The following is a 19017-nucleotide window of genomic DNA, read 5'->3' as shown; positions in this document are numbered from 1 at the left end:
AACAAGAAAAAGTTTCAAGTGGTTGCCTGCTTATATCTAAAATGCTTCCAGACTGCAGACTTCTTTGGTGCTTGCAGATTTGCATGGAAAGAGAAAGCTGAGAGTTTTATGAGTTGAAAATTCAGACTTATCACTAGATCTAATGCTAGTCGGCTGGGGTTCCAGTGGCTTTTAAATACAGCTAAGTGGGCTTTACCAGAAAGATAGAACTAAATATTTCACCATTTATTCATCTTTCAGCTTTGATGATTGGAAACAGCCTGTTTAGTGGTCCCTCAACCAAAATTCTGACATGGGGTCTTACCCTTAACTTTTTGGGGAATGGGCCACAATATCTTTAAACACACTGCAGAAAGGCCTGCTGAGTTTATTCCCTGAACCTCCCAAAATGAGGTGTTTTATTTAAAGGGAAAGTGTGTGTGTGTCTTTAGACTAACAGATTCCTCCTGGTTTTACAGAAAGAACATATGATTTGCTCCATCTACTTCACAGAGAAGCTGGGCCTCAGCCCCAGAGTAATGCCAATGGAGACAGGTTGTCAGGTGTTGAAGGAAAATGTGTGTCTGAACAGTGTTCCCAGCCAGGCTGTACATTTTCATTGCAGACGTGTTGGGTTCTGAGTGGTAGCAGTTTCCTTTCTAATTATTATAAATTATATTTTTCTTAATATATGTCTGGATTATGGCAAACACCCTTTTCAGCACCTACCAGAAGCGATACACACGCAAGGCCAACAGTTTGGAGTCTTAATGGGCCTTTGTGTTCCACGCTTGATAGAATTAGAGAGGACATGGATTGGCCCCATTATAAAGTAAAAATATGCATTCAAGAAAAAAAGGAAGATGAGCTTTGTACTTTTAATCAGCAAGTATATTCGTGTAGTTATTTTTTCCCCTTCAAATTGTCTGACTTTGCTTCAAGGAAAAGGGAAAACTGCTCACGTTTTGCTGTTGGAGTTTCCTGGGGTCCCTATTGGCCTAGTTGTTTATTTGTAGTGGTTCCGCTAAATCCTTTGATCGGCAAACTTCCACAGACCCCCGCATCTTGAATAGTTTCTTCTGCCTCCCGCATGGTTGCGGCTCCTTCTCCTGGGACACTTCTGTTCTTCTGAGACTGAACCTGTGACTCTGTTGCTTTTGCATTTTAGACTTCCAGGTCCTACCACAAGGGTATCTGCTGTAGGCAGCGACGCCAAAACACGTGGAGGGTCGGCCGCTGCTAACAACCGACGCAGTCAGAGCTTTAACAACTATGACAAGTCCAAGCCAGTCACCTCCCCACCCCCACCGCCAAGCAGCCATGAGAAAGGTGAGTCACCTTCTTTGGGGTCTTTTTGTCATCTTTCTTACAGCAGATCCAGTTCCTTTGGGGGAGTTGAGTCGGGGCACGGTTGCTGATAGGGTGGTGGGGACAGGTCATAGGACATATTTGCCTGGCAGGAACTTTGTTAAGACATTAAGAGACATCACTGCCAGCGAGAATAGCTGTATTGGTCTGGGTGGGGCCCTTAAGAAACCTGGCTACAGATAAAAGCAATGTAGATTTGCAACTTAAAAATAAAGTTTCCTAGAGCATGCTCTGTAAAGTTGGTGATTGTCCAGAAGGGCAAGCTTCTTGGGCTGTGCATTTTGTGAGCTAATAAAGCTTTTTACCCATCAGGAGTGATGTGAGGGGAGTTACAAGGAGTTTTCACCCTTTGAGAAAAGTCAGAAATGTGGATTGGCTTAATGAAGGTCTTGACTACATATAAGGAGTAGGCAACATTGCTCTTAGTGTTCTGACGATGGAACGTTTACCAAAAAAGGGTATGATTTTTACTATACATAGCACTGAGCTTGTAGAATGGAGATAAAACGTGAGTGGCCCTGTAGGGGCTCTTGCACAGAGCCAGGGAAACAAACTTTTGCTTGCTTCAGTGTGTGTCTCGTTAGGCACGGGAGAAACAGAGAAACTGAGGCAGCTTAGGAGATTTTTCTCACTAGGCAGAGCTCTCCTTCATTTCTCCCAGGCAGCATGGTCTAGACTCGCTGGGAGGACAAGCTCAGGGCTCTTACCAGCATTTCCTACCTCATGGTTGCTTCCTACGGTTTGTCCAGGATGTGCCCCTCTTCTCCTGAGACCCAGGAGAGCTTCCTCCCACGGCCTGAAGTGCCCCTGGAGCCTGGGCAGCCCTCCGACTGTGGAGGAAATCAGAACCTCCCCACCCCCCGCCCCCCTCCAGCTCAGGATGACTTGGTTAGTGGAGCTGGGTGTCCCTCCTCCCAGAACACCCGAGAGAATGCGCAGGGAATTTCTCTAAGGCTGACAGAGACACACGGCAGGAGTTTCCCAGACACGGCATTGGGAACTCTGCAACTAGCAGTGAAGCTATAACCAGTCTTGTCTCACCCAGTCAAGACTGTGATCCAGCCCTTGGCTTCTGCTGCAGCAAACCATTTTTCTTCTTTTCTCTCTTCCCCCCTCCCCCCAACCTCTCCTACCCTCCCCTCCCTCCTTTCTTCACAATGCCCAAGAGTGTTCTTTTTAAAAGTGTGTTCTTTTTAAAAGTGTGTTTAAATTACAAAAATAATATATGCTTTTAAACTGGTACAAGTATGTATCAAATAAAAGTTCTCCTTTATACGCTCCCTGAGGGATTCTAATATAAACCGCCCTATGCGTACCCTTCAGAACGCTCTCCATATATTATGTCTTGTGTGTGTACATACATATAAAATATATAGAAAGGTTTTGGTTCTTATATATAAATAAATAGCTACATTTTATGAGTACCTACTATGTGCCTCACTGAATTCCCCCAAACCAGCTATGTTGATTCCTATTTTACAAAGTATGAAACCAAGGCAGAGAGAGGTTAAGTACTTGCTGAGGTCACCCAGAGATAGTGAGAGGTGTAGTGGGAAGTGAGCCCAGGCACTTTGATTCCAGAATCATGATTAATACTGTGCTTTTCATGGAAGCGGAAAGGAAAGGCTGGAGGCCTGACCCAGTAAAGTTTAGTTTGAGAAGTTCAGGTTGAGCTAGAGGGAGAGTTGGGAAAATGTTAGGGAAACCTGTACCCTCTGTTGGGCCAGCCTACCCTTTTCTCATGATCATTTAAGGAGAAACTGTCATGTAAAAATATGAAGGATGGTTGTGAAACCATAGTCCAAGAAATGGAGGAAATAAAGAGAATTCCTGTGGATGGAACAGGTGTGGGAGGATGCAGAGTTGGTGGCTAGAACCGTGTCCCAGTCCCTACCACATACCCAGGGCTACTGAGGCAGCCTGGCCAATTGCTGTCCATCAGTGATGAGACAGCCACCAACCTAACTCTGTCCTGGGCAGGGGTTGCCATGTATGCACCAAGCCAGAGAGCAGGGAGGCCTCTTAAAGGACTGTGGCTGTGACTAGGCATTGCCCGAGGGGTGGACTTTGGTGTCAGAAGTCATACTTAATTATTGAGCACATACTATTTCCCAGGGACTTGGATGTTCACTTTCTTACTTGATCATCATAAACATGCTGTGACATAAATATCACTCATCCAATTTTACAGATAAAAGACTAATTTAGTAACTTGTCTTTCCTGGTCATTGAGCCCTAGAATTCATATCCAGGTTCAACTCTGATTTGACCTCTGGCTCTGGCCCGAGCCCTTGGATCTCTATAATGAGGATGCAGTGGGGTAATTCATGTGAGAATGTTTCGTGAGCTATGACGCTAACAAAGTCCTTTTAAGGATTCTGAAGGATAAAAACAATTGACCATGGTTCCAGGTGTGAGGGATTTGGGATAAAGCAGTCTTGGGGAAGATCTGGATATTTTTATACTGAAACTTTTTCACCATCCTGGAGTGAAAAGTCAGTGTGATTGTTGTATTTCCTCCTCCTTTCTTCATGGTCCCCTGTTCTCCCTTGAATCCGATATTGATCACAGCTTATGAGGCAGCCAGCGTACACACAAAATATAGTGCATGACAAGGGAACAGAAATAACTCAACCACCTGGCCATAAGAGAGCATCCTTCACTTGGAGAGAGACACACACTTGTGAGCAGATAAATTGCATTTCATTGTGGCTGGTGCTGCAGTTGAGGTGCGGACCACTTTCAGATGAGGTTTGTGATATAATCTCTTCACCTGTCCCTCATGTGAGTCAGTCAGGCCCTGGGTGCATTGTTCTGGCATTCCACTCCTAGGTGAACCAACTCACAGATTTTTATACGTAACCCATTGACCCGGGAATTCCACGCCTACCAGTTGATCTAATCACATAAGTAAGTCAAGTGAGAATTTCAAATATTCTGTTAATAAATGACAAAAATATTTCAGCACACAGTCACATTTTTTAAAAGGAACTGAGAGGAATAAAAGGACATTGTAACAGGCAATTTTTTAAAGCCCTGGAGTGCTTTATACTTTGTGGGGAAATGTTAAAGGATTCCCCAAGATCTTGTCCAGACATGTAAGTCCCCTCTTGTCATCATCTATAAATTTAGTTCTGATTACAGCAAACCATCACCTGAAATGGGAGATGGAAGAAAAGCCATACTTCACCCAAAATTCCTTAGCTCGTTCCATGAGGTGACCAAGCACACAGCCGAGACATAAAAACCAGAAATGTTCCTGTACGGCACGACAGCCTGGTAATTTCCCTGGTTGTCATTATGGGTCTCCCGGTGAGGGCCTCCGGTGGTTTCCACCCCTCGCTCCCGCCGGCACGAGCAGGCTCAGCCTTGCCTGGCCTGGGGAGGTGTCAGTGGGTTGCACTGCAGAGCAGGTTGAAGAATGCCGGACGCCCGGTGGCTGTTCTCTTCCTCTGTTGGCTCCGAGTGGCTCTGGGCTTCAGACCAGAATCACAGATTTTCAGGGGAGAGGAATTACCTGTCTTTTTCAGTATTTGTGATGTTATCTGTTTTCTCTTCCTCTTCTTTCCTCACATCCTCTGAATGGTTTAACGCTGCCAGATAGCAAATACGTTGCGGAACTAGGTGGTCCGCCAGGTGGGTTTGAAATGTATGGTATTCCTAGACTGAATTCTGTGCATGTGGAAGATGTTTTCTTCTGAAGAATATGGTTTTCTTCATCTTATAGAAAGTGTATCTTTATTACATCTTCGTTATAAAAATTTAACAGTATTCAAACAACACAAATTTATTAAAAGAAAAAGAACCCTACATAATCCCACCTTTCAGAAATAGCCACTGTAGCTTCTGTATTTCTTCATGTCTATACTATCATCTTTTGGTAGATAAATTTTTCCTAATGTTAACTATTTGCCAGGTACTATTCTAAGTGCATTATAAGTAACAGTTTGTTTAATTATTACAGGAGTAATATACACTTGCATACATACATACTCTCACACACATGTGCATATGACTTTTAAAATCTTATAAGTAAAATCAACAAATCAAGGATAAGCTTTTCACAGGTCATTCTTTCTTCATAATAGTTGCAGGGTGCTCAACCATATGAATTTACCTTAATATTTGTAATACTTGGTTTAGGTTGCTTCTATTTTTTTGATATTGTAAATAGTACTAAAATTAACATCCTTATAGATTTCTTTTGCAAGTATACAACAGTTTTAGTGGAATTGCTGCATTAAAGGATATGCACATTTTACAGTTGTTTTAACATTGCCAAATTTCCCTCCCAAAAGGTTATATCTATTTTTAATTCCCATCAACAGTGTATGAGGGGACTTGTTTCTCTACACACTTGACACCACTTTTATTTTCATTCCCTTGGGCAGAAAATACTCTTTGAAATGAAGTAAATTATTTTAAGAAGCTATTTGAAATAAGACAAGATCATTGGCCATTTTTACTGACCTATGCTATGAGTTACAACCAGCGACCTTGGCAGGGCACAAAAGCTCTTGAACTTGAGATTGATCAAGCTCTCTCTCTGTTGGCTACCATGGCCTCACTTAATGCACTCACCTTCGCCGGCCTTGGTTTCTCCTTCTGTAAAGTGAGCCTGGGGTTATCCGTCACCATGTCACTGTGAAGTGTGAATGACGCCTTCAGGTTACACAGGCCACAAAGCGATGGGCGCCCCGTTGGTGCTTCCTGGTAGGTTTCTTCCTCCCGTCTTCATTCTGTGCCCTTCCTTCCTCTTTGCTCACTCCGGCCTGTCACCGGGAAGGGGAGAGTCAGACATGGCTGGAGACAGAGTTTTACAGCCTTCAGCACGATGTCATGTCCGAGCCACATTAGGCCCATTGATCTAGAGTCTCTATAAACTTGTCACTTTGTGGTTGGTGAACCAAGTGAATTATCTGAGTTAGTGATCGGGAGATGTAACCATGACTAAGCTGCCTTGCCCTGCCATTAGCCAGGATTCCTGACATAAATTTAGGCGAGATGGAATGAATTCAGTGGTCCGAGTCACACAGAAAAGACTATGGGTTGGGGTGCCTCTGTTTCTTGTCACTCTTTATGTCCAGCATTTTGCTTGTTGTAGTGACAGAGAGAACTGAGACTGCTTTTCAGGGTCTCCTAGCCTCAGGGGGCGGGAGGGAGGAAGGGGTGGTGGTGCTCTGTAATAGGGACATGCTCAAAGTTGTGAGGAAAGAGATGAACAGAAAGGCTTGGGGAGGGCTTCAGAGAAGTGATGTCATTTGCGATGATTTCTCTCTCCAGAGTTTTGATGATAGAAAAGGAAGGGAAGGCTGGGAGGAATGACTCATCCTGCTGCTCTGGTCCAGGAGCTAATCTGAGAGGACATCTGCTGAGGTCACTCTATTAATAAACTCTTGTCCTATGCAGGGCCTGTCAAGGGGAAACTTCTGCAAGATCATTTCATTGTTGGGGTAGGGCCTCCCTTGGTCATCAGGAGACCTATGCCATTCCAGAGCTGTGCACCAGGCCAGGGAGAGCATGGTGCCCATCAGAGCTCAGCAGGTGATCATCTCTATGGGTATCAGCTGTGGAGTCACCATGACCCTCCAACCAGAGGCCCTTGGAGTCTGAGGGCTTAGAAAGCCAGCCTAGACGTTTGAGCTAGGTGGGTAGCATTGAACTTGAAGAAGTCTCTGGGGATTATCTGGAAATGGAACTCAGTGAACCATTAGGCCAGCTGTTGAGGCCAGGCAGGCAGGATGAATTAGAAGCTACCAAACTTAGGGACCTCACATGACATAGGAGGGAAAAAAAGCCTAATATGTGTGAGAAATTGCACCCATCTCTTGAGCCAGAATAGTTATCAAGGGAGGAAAGGTTTAGGGTCCTTCAGTTAAAAAAAAGTATTTAGCTTGCAGACAGACAACTAACCGAGTGAGTTCTGGCCCTGCCATTTCCCAGGGATGTGGTTTTGGGCAAATGTAATGCTCACCAGGGCATCTGCTCAGTCATCCTGGGAAGAGCATTCCAGGCTACACACAGCTCTGTTCCACCAGAAGGACATAGGTAGGAATCATATGTAGCTGGCAGGGCAGGGCAGGTGTTTGTGTTCCAGTGGAATGGTCCTTGCAGCAGCCCGCACCACCATCCAGGTGATATTGCTGCCCCCTCCCACCTCAGGTATGAGGGTACCAGACTCTCATAGGGCAGGTGCAGGAGTCACTTTAGCTTAAAACCCACATGCCCACAGGAGCCAGGACCTCTTATAACAGCTCCATATGCATAACTTCCAGGGTTTCCCAAAGGACTAGCCCAATTAGTAGAGTCACAAACGATGGTGTATTCCCCAAGAAGGATTTAGACTTCAGTTATAGCTCTTCCAAGTCCAGATGGGTTTCACTCTCCAGGTCATTTTCACCATGAGCAATGTTGCTTAGTATCAGCTGACGTTCTGTCTTTATCAAGTTTCCAGAGGTACAGTGTTGCCAGGTTAGCCCAAGGTCAAATTCTCACGCAGAAGGGGAAAAGCTTCTGTTCACCCTTTTCCAACATGAGTCAGCTCACTTCTCAGAGATTCAGTGCATTTGACTGTGAAGTGGCAACAGGCTGATGTAGTCCATGTGATGGGAGAAAATTAGATGTGATGCTTTCTTTCTAATTTGTTTTTTTATAGCCCAATTCAAGTTTTCTGTACCTGTCACCTCTGTTGCTCGTAGACATTTCCATGAAGGGGGTGACTTTTTTCCTGATAGCTGGAGTTGATGACATCATCGGTTTCCTATTCGTGGCATGAAAAAGTTGCCAAGTTCTGATCTTTTGAGATGTATCCTCACTTCATTTGTTTTCTGTAGATGATGCCCTTTCATTGAGCGGGCGGAGCTCAGAGCCTCCTGCAGTAAAGGCAGGTTTCGTTGTTCTAGTTTGCATGTCATACCATTTTCCTTTTGTAATAAATTACTCACTTTTGTCTGGCTGAATAGATGAAAAGACCCAAAACACATGGCCCCGCTCTCCAAAATAATGCCTCAACAGTCCCATTTTCCCACTCCTACACAGTATATGTAGGCTGCCCACATGTGACCTCAGAGGGAACAGGTCCAGAGTGGTAGGTCTCTGTTAAATCTGAAGCTCCAGTCCTCTAGGCTGTTGTTTCTCAAAGTATGATTGATGGACCATCAACACGATATTCTCTTGAGGTCATTGCCAAAATCCCAAATCCCGAGGCTTTGCAAACATTGTTCTAATTCAGATTTCTGTCATTCTCAAAGCACTGAAGGTTGAGAACCCCTCTCCTGGGAAGGGCTGCTTGGCCGCCTTCTAACTGCCCTTCAGTTCTCAGCACTCCTGTGCAGTGTGTTGTGTTGGGGAATGGGAGACACCCAGACTACTACCTGGTATAGAGCAGGAGCTGAGTAAATAGGAAACCATTTATATTTGCATGTAAATTTTGCTGTACATGTATTTAAATTCATCCTCAGAACTAGCAGCTTCTACTGTAAACTGAACTTGACTTCCATAGGTCTTCATGTCTTCATTTGGTTTTGTCCTCTTGCCTCATGAATCTTTAGTGAAGTTCTGATTTTAGTTTTTTAAAATGTCAAGGCTGCCTTGTTTTTGTTGAGGTGATAGTAAATAAGGAAAGGATTTTGGTTCCATGCCAAAAATACAGAAAAGCGAGTATCCTTGTGGGGTTTAGAGACGGCAGCAGAAGGAATACAATGTCAGGGGGTGCTCCCAGGGAGAGGGTCAGCTCACTTTCCCCTGATTGGACATTCGTCTTCTGGCTCTTGCCCTACTCAGCCCTTGAAGAGCTTGGCGTTAACTCTGTATGAGAAGACTCTCTCATTCAGAGGAAGGGTGAGCCCTAGGGAAGCACCTAGAGGGGAGCCCTAAGGGTGCACCCTCCTTCTGATACTCCATCCTAGACCTTGTCCTTAACCTCTACCATTACACTAAAGTCCATGAAGGCAAAAGCAGTTATATCTGGGACAGTCTCTCTGGGCACCTTTGAAAACCATTTTCTTGATCTCCTGTGTAATTCAGAAGAGCTGTGAGAGGAGACTCATCAATCCCTTTAATGTGTGAAATTAATAACCTGTGTAGCAATGCCATCCTTAGCTCCGGATGAGAAGGATATACCATGGTTGCCTTTCTGTAACTACGGGTGTGTTTCCCAGCCAATGTGCGAGCTGTGGTTCTGCCATATATTCTTTCTCTGGCTTTTTATGTTAGGGAGAATGAGTAGAGGAAAGAGAGAAAATACATCATTTAGGAAGATGAAATCTATTTTGATTTGTCTTGTGTCAGGAAGATGACTAGTTGATGCTCCTCCGATCTCCAGGTGATAAATCTGATAGAGCATTTCATTTGCTTCCGCCTGCTGTGGAAAGCGTCACAGATACACGGATTCAGTTTAATTTCAAGGCCCATTGGTAGGGGAAGTATTTGCATCTCTGCATGCTCTCCTAGTCATTTTTATCTAGGTGTCACCTACAGTCTGGGCTGAGTTTAGTCATTGATTTAAATGTTCTTTTTAAAAAGTAATTTTCTTTTCCAAGTGAGGTATGTGACAGTGTTCATCAGCGTGAGAAGGTAAACATGTTTTAGGAATTACCTTTCACAATGCAAAGTACAGTGGGGCCTTGACTTATGAGTTTAATTCATTCAGTGACAGAGCTCGTAACTAAAATTACTCGTATGTCAAATCATAAAGTGAACGTGTGAGACACGTGATGCTGGGCTGATGTTGTGGTGTTCACTGTGACGTTCGCTGCGCCAACTAGTGGTGGGGTATCTGAAGCTGGCTCGTAACCCAAATTTTAGCTCACAACTCAAAGCAAAAAATCGGCCGAGAGACGGTCGTATCTCAAAAAACTCGTTAGTCGGGACACTCGTAAGTCAAGGCCCCACTGTATAAGAACAGGATACTGGGCAGAACCAGAGAGACTCCAGAACCACACAACCGAACAGGTCTGTAGCTGCAACAACTCAGTGAGGAGTTTCCTGTGAACACATACATGGCTGCCTCTGTGCTGAGGACATGGCCCCTCGGGCTTACATGAACCTTTAAATGATAAAATGCAGGTTTTCAGCTGCCGCGTGCCTCCATGGTTCTGTCAGTATGTGCTATTCATTAGGAATCCAATACCAGGAATTCCAACCCATGTACCAGGGACCCATCTTCTGATGAGGATGTCAGAGGACGGATAACAGAATATTCATCACCAAGAGAGTGGTCACAGCATGTCCACGTTGTGAGTCTCTGCTGCCCTCTACTGCCCAGGTTGTGTATCACACCTCTGACCAGAACCTTGGTGTCCAACCTGGCTTTCTCAGGGCACTCTGTTTCAGAAAATAAGACTTCACACTCTAAATATTTTTCTTCCCGACAGGGCCCTCCCCACATTTGTTTCCTCAGTTTGTCATAATGCCTGTGGCCTGAGGAAACCCACACTGTGGGTGTGATCAGGTTCTTGTGGCATGGTGGAAAACTCGGGTGGTGAGGAAGCCAGAGCTAAGTGTGCTCTTCACAAGCTCCCACCCCTCCCCCCAGCGCTGCCAGCCGGGGGATTCAAGAATCGGGTCTGGCTCGGAGGAGGAGGGTCCTTGGAGGTACTGGGAGAGTTTTTTTCTTTTAAACGGAGAGTTTTGCTGCGAGGAAAGCTACACACACTTGGCTTCATTTTCAAGAGGCACCTCATTTCAACCAGACTGTATGGCACGGAGTCAATGAGTCTCCCCTCTTGGTTATGCATCGTGCCCTTCGGACTCAATCTGTCATCTATTCAGCACACTTCGGGGGCCTTCTATGTCTCAGGCATCATACTAGTCACTACATATTCAAAAATGAAAACGAGATAATGGTCTCTGTCCTCGTGGGACTTACAGTCTGGTGGAAGAGACAGACATTAAACAAAACGCAGATAGTCTCATTACACTTTGTGGTAACTGCTTAGCAGGAAGGTTAGGTGCTCTGAGGGAGAGTAAAGGAGGGATGAACTTGATTGTCTGGATTAGGTAGAACCTCATCAAGTGAGACCCAGGGACGAAGTTCGCAGGGGTCCTCAATGCTCAGAGCACCACTCTCCCACCCAGTGGTTCGAAACAAAGGATGTTTTTGGAACAGTTTTATGGAGAAAAAAACAATTTCCTTTTCAAATGAAGGTCTGTATCCTGGGCCAGTGTTTTTTGGTCTCTGGCCTCAGAGGGTAGAACTAAAAAAAATTACAAGGAGACAAACATTGGCTCCATCAATAATAATAATGATGATGATAATAGTGACCATTTCACCTTCCTCACAGCTGAACAGGCTGTCGTGGGAGTAGGGAGTTCCCTGAGCCCAGAGGAACCGAGCAGAGGCTAGCTCATCACTTGCCGAGTTACTAGAGGAAAGGTTTTATATTAGTAGGTATGGCAGAGTAAATAGACTCTAAGATCCCTTGCACATAGGGGATTTGATGGTCTCAGGCACAGGATAGAGTTTGTGTGGTCTTTGTAGGTCCTGGAAAGGCCTGATACTGGCCTGTATCCCCCAGAGTTTATTAAAGTTCCCAACGCCCCACCTCCGGATTGGCTCCTTTGAAGGTCTTCATTCATTCCAAAAATGCCCTTGATTAGTGATTGTGCTGAAGTTCATGCAGAGAGTGGGCTGTGGACAGTTTGTGGTGACTTCTTTGACTCCATGTACACACTTAAGAAAGACTTCTCCCTTAATTTCAGATAAGTTGTCTTGAATTTGCCAAGCTTATGCTCTGAGACCATCAGAAAGGCCACCGGCTAGGATCCCCGCCATGTGGAAGAAGCCATGACTACTGAGGGAGGAGTTGTTCATGGCTGGTTGCAGCCATTTCACACTTGGGTTCATTTCCTTGCCCTCTCCTAAGAAGAGCCAGCTATAAATAACTACAGGCAGTTCTCCATGCAGGATTTTTTCCCCAAAAAACCTATTTCACATACATGCTGAAGGGGGCAGCATTCCTTCATTAGGGAAAACCAGGGAGAGAGCCCACCTTACAGGGAAGAAACCAGGCGTGGGCACTTTTGTAATAAACCTGCTTAGGGAACCAGGGGCCTTATATTAAATGCATCTGGTTCTGAGCCAACACCAGTGGGTACCTGTGAAGGAGAGTGACGTTTCCATGTAGACATACATGCTGGGGCCAGGGTTGTAACAAGGGCCGCCTGCCTCCAAGCTGTTGCTCTGTTAGCCGATTCTGAGCCATTTCTGTCTCAAGCCCTTTCTTCAGAAATAGCGATTATTTCCCCCAGTGCATCATGGAACCTGTTACTGCCTAGGAAACGGAAAGTAATAGCGAAGCTTGTGGTAGCTAATCTTTTTCTGTACCCTCCAGCCTTGATACAGTTGGCTTGTTGACACCTGTCTCCCCAGGCCCTAAACATTATGGTTTCAGGTATTCATTTGGCCTGGCTGGCATGGCTCAATAGTTGAACATCAACCTATGAACCAGGAGGTCATGGTTCGATTCCCAGGCAGGACACATGCCTGCATTATGGGTTCGATCCCCAGTGTGGGGTGTGCAGAAGGCACTGATCAATGATTCTCTCTCATCATTGATGTTTCTATCTCTCTTTCTCCTTTCCTCTCTGAAATCAATTAAAATATAGTTTAAAAAATAGTAGCCATTTGTCAGTTCTCGAAAGGCTATAGGTTGACCAGGTGTACCAGGCTCCGGTGATCTTGGTTGGCCTTGCTCACGCGTCAGAGGTTGTCTGGGTGGTTGACTGGATGCTGGCTGGTCTGTACTGAGATAACCCAGCTTTTTCTACCTGATCTTTCATCCTCCAGTACTCTAGTCGAGGCTCTTCTCTTGGTGGTGGATGAATTCCAAGGTAGAGGGTTAAAGTGTACAAGGCTCTGAGGTCTAAGCTCTGAAAAGGGGCTTCGGTTCTTGTTGCTTTATTCTGCTGGCCAAGGCATGTCGCATGGCCTGCCCAGATGCCTAGGGGTGGCAAAAATTCTGCCTCTTGAGGGAGGTGCTGCAAAGTCTCATTACAAACCTTATGTGAGGCAGAGAGGGAGAGAGACTTGGGCTGGTTTTGCAGTCAATCTACCACAATACCGTATATAAGTTGGGGCCAATAAATATGTATTATGGATTGATTTCACTTGTCAAACTAATAGTCTGTAGTCACTGCGGTCGCATGAAAATGGGAATACTCTGAGCTCGTAAAAGGTAAGCTAAGACACACTTATAGTTCCCTACAAATATGGGGGGGTGTGGCTCTGAGAGCTCTCAGTAGGAGAGTGGCTGAAACATCCTTGGTACTCTAGTCTCACAGAAAGTCTCTCTGACTAGCAAATATAATCCATTCATCGAGGGGACACAACCTCTGCTTGCTTTATGAGGTCCCTTTGGCCAAGGTAGGAACTACCTGTGAAAGTAACATCTTGCAAAACAGGCCCGGCTCTGCTTAAGCCTGTTCTCGGGCCTTTGGGATCCTTGACCCTCAGATACCCAGGCTCTTTTACTTTTTTTTTCATACCAACTGGCACAAGTTGTCATGTGATGAAAATGATCAGGACCCCAGGGGTCTAGTCCCAGCAATTCCGCTTGATGGCCATGTAAATTTGATGGATTATTTGACATCTCTCAACTTCCAGTTCCTCCGCTCCAAAATAGACATGAGAATAGCACCAACCTCATAAAGCTATCGTGAGGATGACATGAGCTAGAACATATGAACAGCTGAACTGGGAACCCCAAAGAGCCACTTCTCCACTCCTGGTGTGTTGCCTCAGATCAAATGTCTAAAGCAACCACCTAACCACATCTTGCTTTGCTGCATCTCTTCTGGGCAATGTTCGTTGAAGGATGGTTTTGAAAACCAAGGGACCGAAAAACACAGTGACCCTCACTAAAAGAACAGCTTGTTAGCAAGTGAACATTTATCAGAGTTTAGTAAATATCCGTCCACCTGGTTATCTTTTGTTCCTATATCTTAGAAATGTAGCCTATTGATTCTTGAAATTCCCCTCCTGCCACTCATTGAGAAGGGGGAATTCAAGACAAAAGCATTGATTTAGACAAGCAAACATATCGGAAGAAGCATTTGTTAGGTTGTCTTTCTTTTTAAATAAATTGGCTACTAAAGTAGAAGAAAGCAGATATACCGTTCAGCGGAGTTTTAAACCAAAGGATATTAGCCAACTTAATTATATTCCTTTAAAACAACTTTAAAAGGTCATGATTGATGACTTTTGCACAGTGTTTTTGGAACAAAAGGCCCTTGATTAGTGAAGGGTTTTTTTTCTGAATGTAATTCCTTTTGTTGTTGTTTGTCCGTCAGTCATCTTTTAGTCTGGGCTCTCTGATCATCTTAATGCACCCAAACCCACAATTTGAAACAACCTGCTGCCCGGTTTGTGGGAGCTGGTGACGGAAGCATCTTTGGTCAATAGAGGAAAGGCACTGCGGCTGAACCAACCAACAACCCCAGGAAAGGCCTGGAGCGATGCGGGGGTGGCGGTTTCTGCGTCCCCTTCTGCCTGAGCATGCCAGGGTGCCACGGCTCTGGCCTTGGGGTGTCGTCAGCCTTAGTGGTCACGTCTTGGCACATGAAGTAGCCACTGCCGGCCGGAAACTGGTTAGGACTGTTCAGTCTCATTAAGGAGCCCCTCAGATCACCTTCTGGCATGAAACGCTCCAGAAATCATCAAAGGGCTGAGGTAGAGGCTGGATTCCTTGAAGTACGTCCAAAAGCTTTGGCATATCTGCCTTTTGGATGAGCTTAACTAAACAGAGCGCTTTTCAGGCCTGGAGGGGAGAGTTGGGGGGAGCTCCCTGGCACTGAGAGCAGCACTGATGTGGGGGTGGCCAGGGCAGGAGGAGGGGTTAGCTCTAACTCCCTCCCTTCTTCTCTCCCTCCCCTCCCAAGAGCTGTTCCTGGCTCTCACTCTCTGCTATGAGGCTAACTTCCCAACACCAGGAGGAGCAGGCAGCACATCTGGACTTAGGTACTGTCTGCAGGGAAGGCAGTATCCCATATCTGTGCTGTCTAATGTGACCGCCACTAGCTCTGGGTGGCTGTTAAGCACTTGACATGTGGCTGGTGACATGAGGAACTGATAACAGACGTTTACTATATGCAATGTTAATTCATGTAAATGGCCACACACAGGTAGTGGCTACAGTATCTGACAGCACAGCTCTGGGTAATAGTATAGTGAGCAAGCAGAGGGTCTGCTGTTGAGTCTGCCATTAAAAAGTGGCTTCCTAGCCCAGTTGATGTGGCTCAGTGATTGAGCATCGAGCTATGAACCAAGAGGTCACAATTTTATTATATATATATATTTAAGAGTGGCTTCCTAGTCACAAAAGACCAATTATTTTGAGTCCATTTATATGAAATGTCCAGAATAGCTAAATCTATGTCAACAGAAAGTAGATGATGAGTGGTTGCCAGGGGTAGCCGTTGGGCTGGGTATGTGTGCGGAGGAGGTGACTACTAATGGGTACGGAGGTTTTGTGTGTTGTTGTTTTTTTGCTGTAATTTTTAAGAATTAGATGGTGGTGCTGGTTTGCACCAAAACCATGGAATCATATACTGTGAGTGGGTGAGGGTTAGGGCATGTGGATTATATCTTAAAGTGGTTGAAACAAACCACCGCTTTCATGCCATAGTCAAGCCAGTGTGCTGACCTCAGCCTGCCCAGTGCTCCTGGTTACGTGCCTCTCCCTCCCTGGGCCTCAGTTTCCCCTCGATTAAAATGAAGGTGTTGCCTTTGCATCAAAGGCAGCAGAGAAGAGAATTTCTGGTCCTCCTCTCCCTTTACTTCCATCCAGTTCCGATGGGATGGTCCCGGGGATGGAGAATGAGCCCCCTCTTTCTGGGAACCCAAAATCAGAAGCTGCCCCAGTTCCAGGAGAGCCCCAGGCAGCCAGCAGCTTTGAGGCAGGAACCGCAGTGTAGAGAGCCTTTGGTGCAGGTTTGGGAATTTCAAATGACAGCTGAGATGTGTATCTTTTTGCCTTTGATCCAGATAAAAACCAGTTGTGACTCTGAGGTGCCAGTGGGTCTAATGCGCAGGAGCGGCTCTCCATCCCCTCAGCCAGCGGGTTCCCGGGGTGCAGGGTGGAGGTTCTTGGCTGTAAAATGCCTTGCAGGTCTTGGTGGTTTGTGGTCAGGGGATCCCGTGGAGCCTCTGGGAAGTGCATTCCTTCAGGAGCAGGCTTGAGCGGGTATCCCCCTCTCCGGCTCCTCTATGGGTTTCGGGAAAACAAAGGTCCATCAGAGGGTCACAAATCATGGCATCAGAGGAAGTAATTGCTACCATCACCTTCGTCTTCCCCCTCTTTATCACGGTCATAAAGCCCTATGTGTGTCAACAAGCAGATGTTATAAATGTCTGCCTTGTGAATGATTGAGGACCTGCTTTTAAGTGTAGGTGAGGCCACAGACTATGACCAGGAAGTCATTGCTACAATAATAATGAAGATCATGATGACGGGAGCGGCTGGTTTTGAGGAATTCTTATGTGTTAGGTACTTTGCATACATAGCTTCACTGAATCCTTCCTACCATTACCAGGAGGTGTCAGAGGTATCTTCTCCATTTTACAGATGCAAAAACAGGCTCAGTGTGATTAAACAAATTGCCTACATCATAGAGCTGGCAAGGGCCAGATTTCCGATTTCAACTAGGATATCTGATTCCAAAGTTGGTATTTTGGTTTTAACCAGCATATTAGCATAGAAGCTACTTTTTTTTTTAGAAGCTACTTTTGAGTAAGTTCACCCCTCACTGAGCCCCTCTTGTGGGTCAGGGGTTGTACTAATCGCTGGAAAGGCAGCTCTGGCCAGAACCAGCAGACACTAGATGTATGGCGACTTAACTGCATAGAGGGAGAGTATCTAGAGAGAACACACCCAGTGACTAGGGTGTGAGAGAGAGCATGGTGTGGTCAAGGAAATGAAAGATCAGTGTGGGCATTTGTCTGTCTGAAGCAGCCAAAATGACTTTCTCAATTCCACCCAGCAAATCAGTGCTAGACTCTGAGTTCTTTGAGGGCAGGTAACATTTTGCCATGTTCAAGAAATCCTTATTGAAAAAATAGATGGTGGCTGGAATGGGATTAGGACCCAGGTTTCCTCAGTCTATTTAGTGCTCTGCACCGTCATCTCACTGTGCAAACTCCCGGACAATTCCAATTCTGTCTTGGACAGTGGATGTTTGTGATATTGTGATCTATAATGGGTATATATTTGGTTTTCATTCCCTTTTCTGGCATAGTGGTTCTAAAACCCTTGGAATTTCCTAAGTGATGAGTGGCATAGAGGAGTCTTATTGGGTTAATGACTTTGAGAAGGCCCTTAAGGATGGGACTGGTTGCCAGTGGAGCCAACCTTGTTATTAGAGGGTTGTAACTTTAAGTCCTACCCCCTGGCTTCAAAGGGAGGTGGGGGGCTAGACGTTGTGTTCGATCACCAATGGCCAATGACTTATTCAGTCATGCCTATGTAATGGATCCTTTGGATTAGAGAGCTTGCCATACACATCTGTTCTATCTGGCTGTTCCTGTTATAATAAACTAGTGAATGAAATTCGTGCAAGGGTACGGTCCCTAGCAGCTGCCAGCTGCCAGCTGGGGCCTTCCTTCATTCTGCATCACTCCCTGGTGGTCAGCACATATCATGGCAAGCAATCAAACTCCCAGTCGGTTGAACTCCCGAGGGGACACTTTGCATGTTAGGCTTTTATATATGTAGATTGGTAACCTAGTGAGTAAAATGTTTCTCTGAGTTTCATGAGCTTCTCTAGAAAATTAATTAGATCCAAGAAAGAGGATCATGGGAACTTGCAATCTATTGCCAGTCCGTCAGAAGCACAGGTGGCAATCTGGGTTTGCAGCTGGTGTCTGAGGTTGAGGGAGGGGGCCGTCTTGTGGGAGCCCTTCACCTGTGGGATCTGATGCTATCTCCAGGCAGATAGTGTCAGAATTGAGTTGAATTGTAGGATATCCAGTTGATGATGGAGAATTGCTTGGATAGGTGGAGAGCACCTCCCCCACACATACACTCACACATGGGAATTGGAACTAGAATCCTTTTAATGACCCAGTGGGCCCACACAAGCCAGTCAGGGTAGAAATACATTTTCCCAGCACTGTGGAGTGAGAAATCCCAGCCTGGGATAGGAGAGATACACACAGTTCTGCCCAAGGAGCTTTGCTGACATGGTGGTGGGCTAACAGAAGAAGGGAAGGCCACCAGGATCCAGTGACAAGTGTACTTGTGGACACGAGGGCCCTGATGGAGCTCTGGTGATGTAGACCTGGGCCAGCTACATCCCAGGGAGTTTCAATGGCTCTTAGCAAAAGGCAGCTCTGCCCTCGTGAGCACGTGATGCCTCCTGCAGCCACGGTGGCAGCCAGGTCTCCTTGGTGAGACGGTGGGCTGCAGAGACTTCATCCCTGAGCCTCTGCAGGGTAGAGCTCCACCGAGGAACTTGTTTTGGTGCTTACTTTCTAATTGTTAAGCAAAATGTCCATGTGGTAGTGACTCTTAATTTTACCTCATTAAATAAAGATTAGTGAACTGTGTGTGTGTGTGTGTGTGTGTGTGTGTGTGTGTGTTGATTAGTGAACTCTCAAGAGCAAGTTGGGCTAGGGTCAATTGGTTTTGTAATTTAAAAAAAAAGAATAGAAATGAAATTGAGATCTGGACCCTA

This window comes from Myotis davidii, unplaced genomic scaffold, assembly GCF_000327345.1.
Source record: "Myotis davidii unplaced genomic scaffold, ASM32734v1 scaffold330, whole genome shotgun sequence".
NCBI classification, from domain to species: domain Eukaryota; kingdom Metazoa; phylum Chordata; class Mammalia; order Chiroptera; family Vespertilionidae; genus Myotis; species Myotis davidii.
This window is presented reverse-complemented; position numbering follows the sequence as displayed.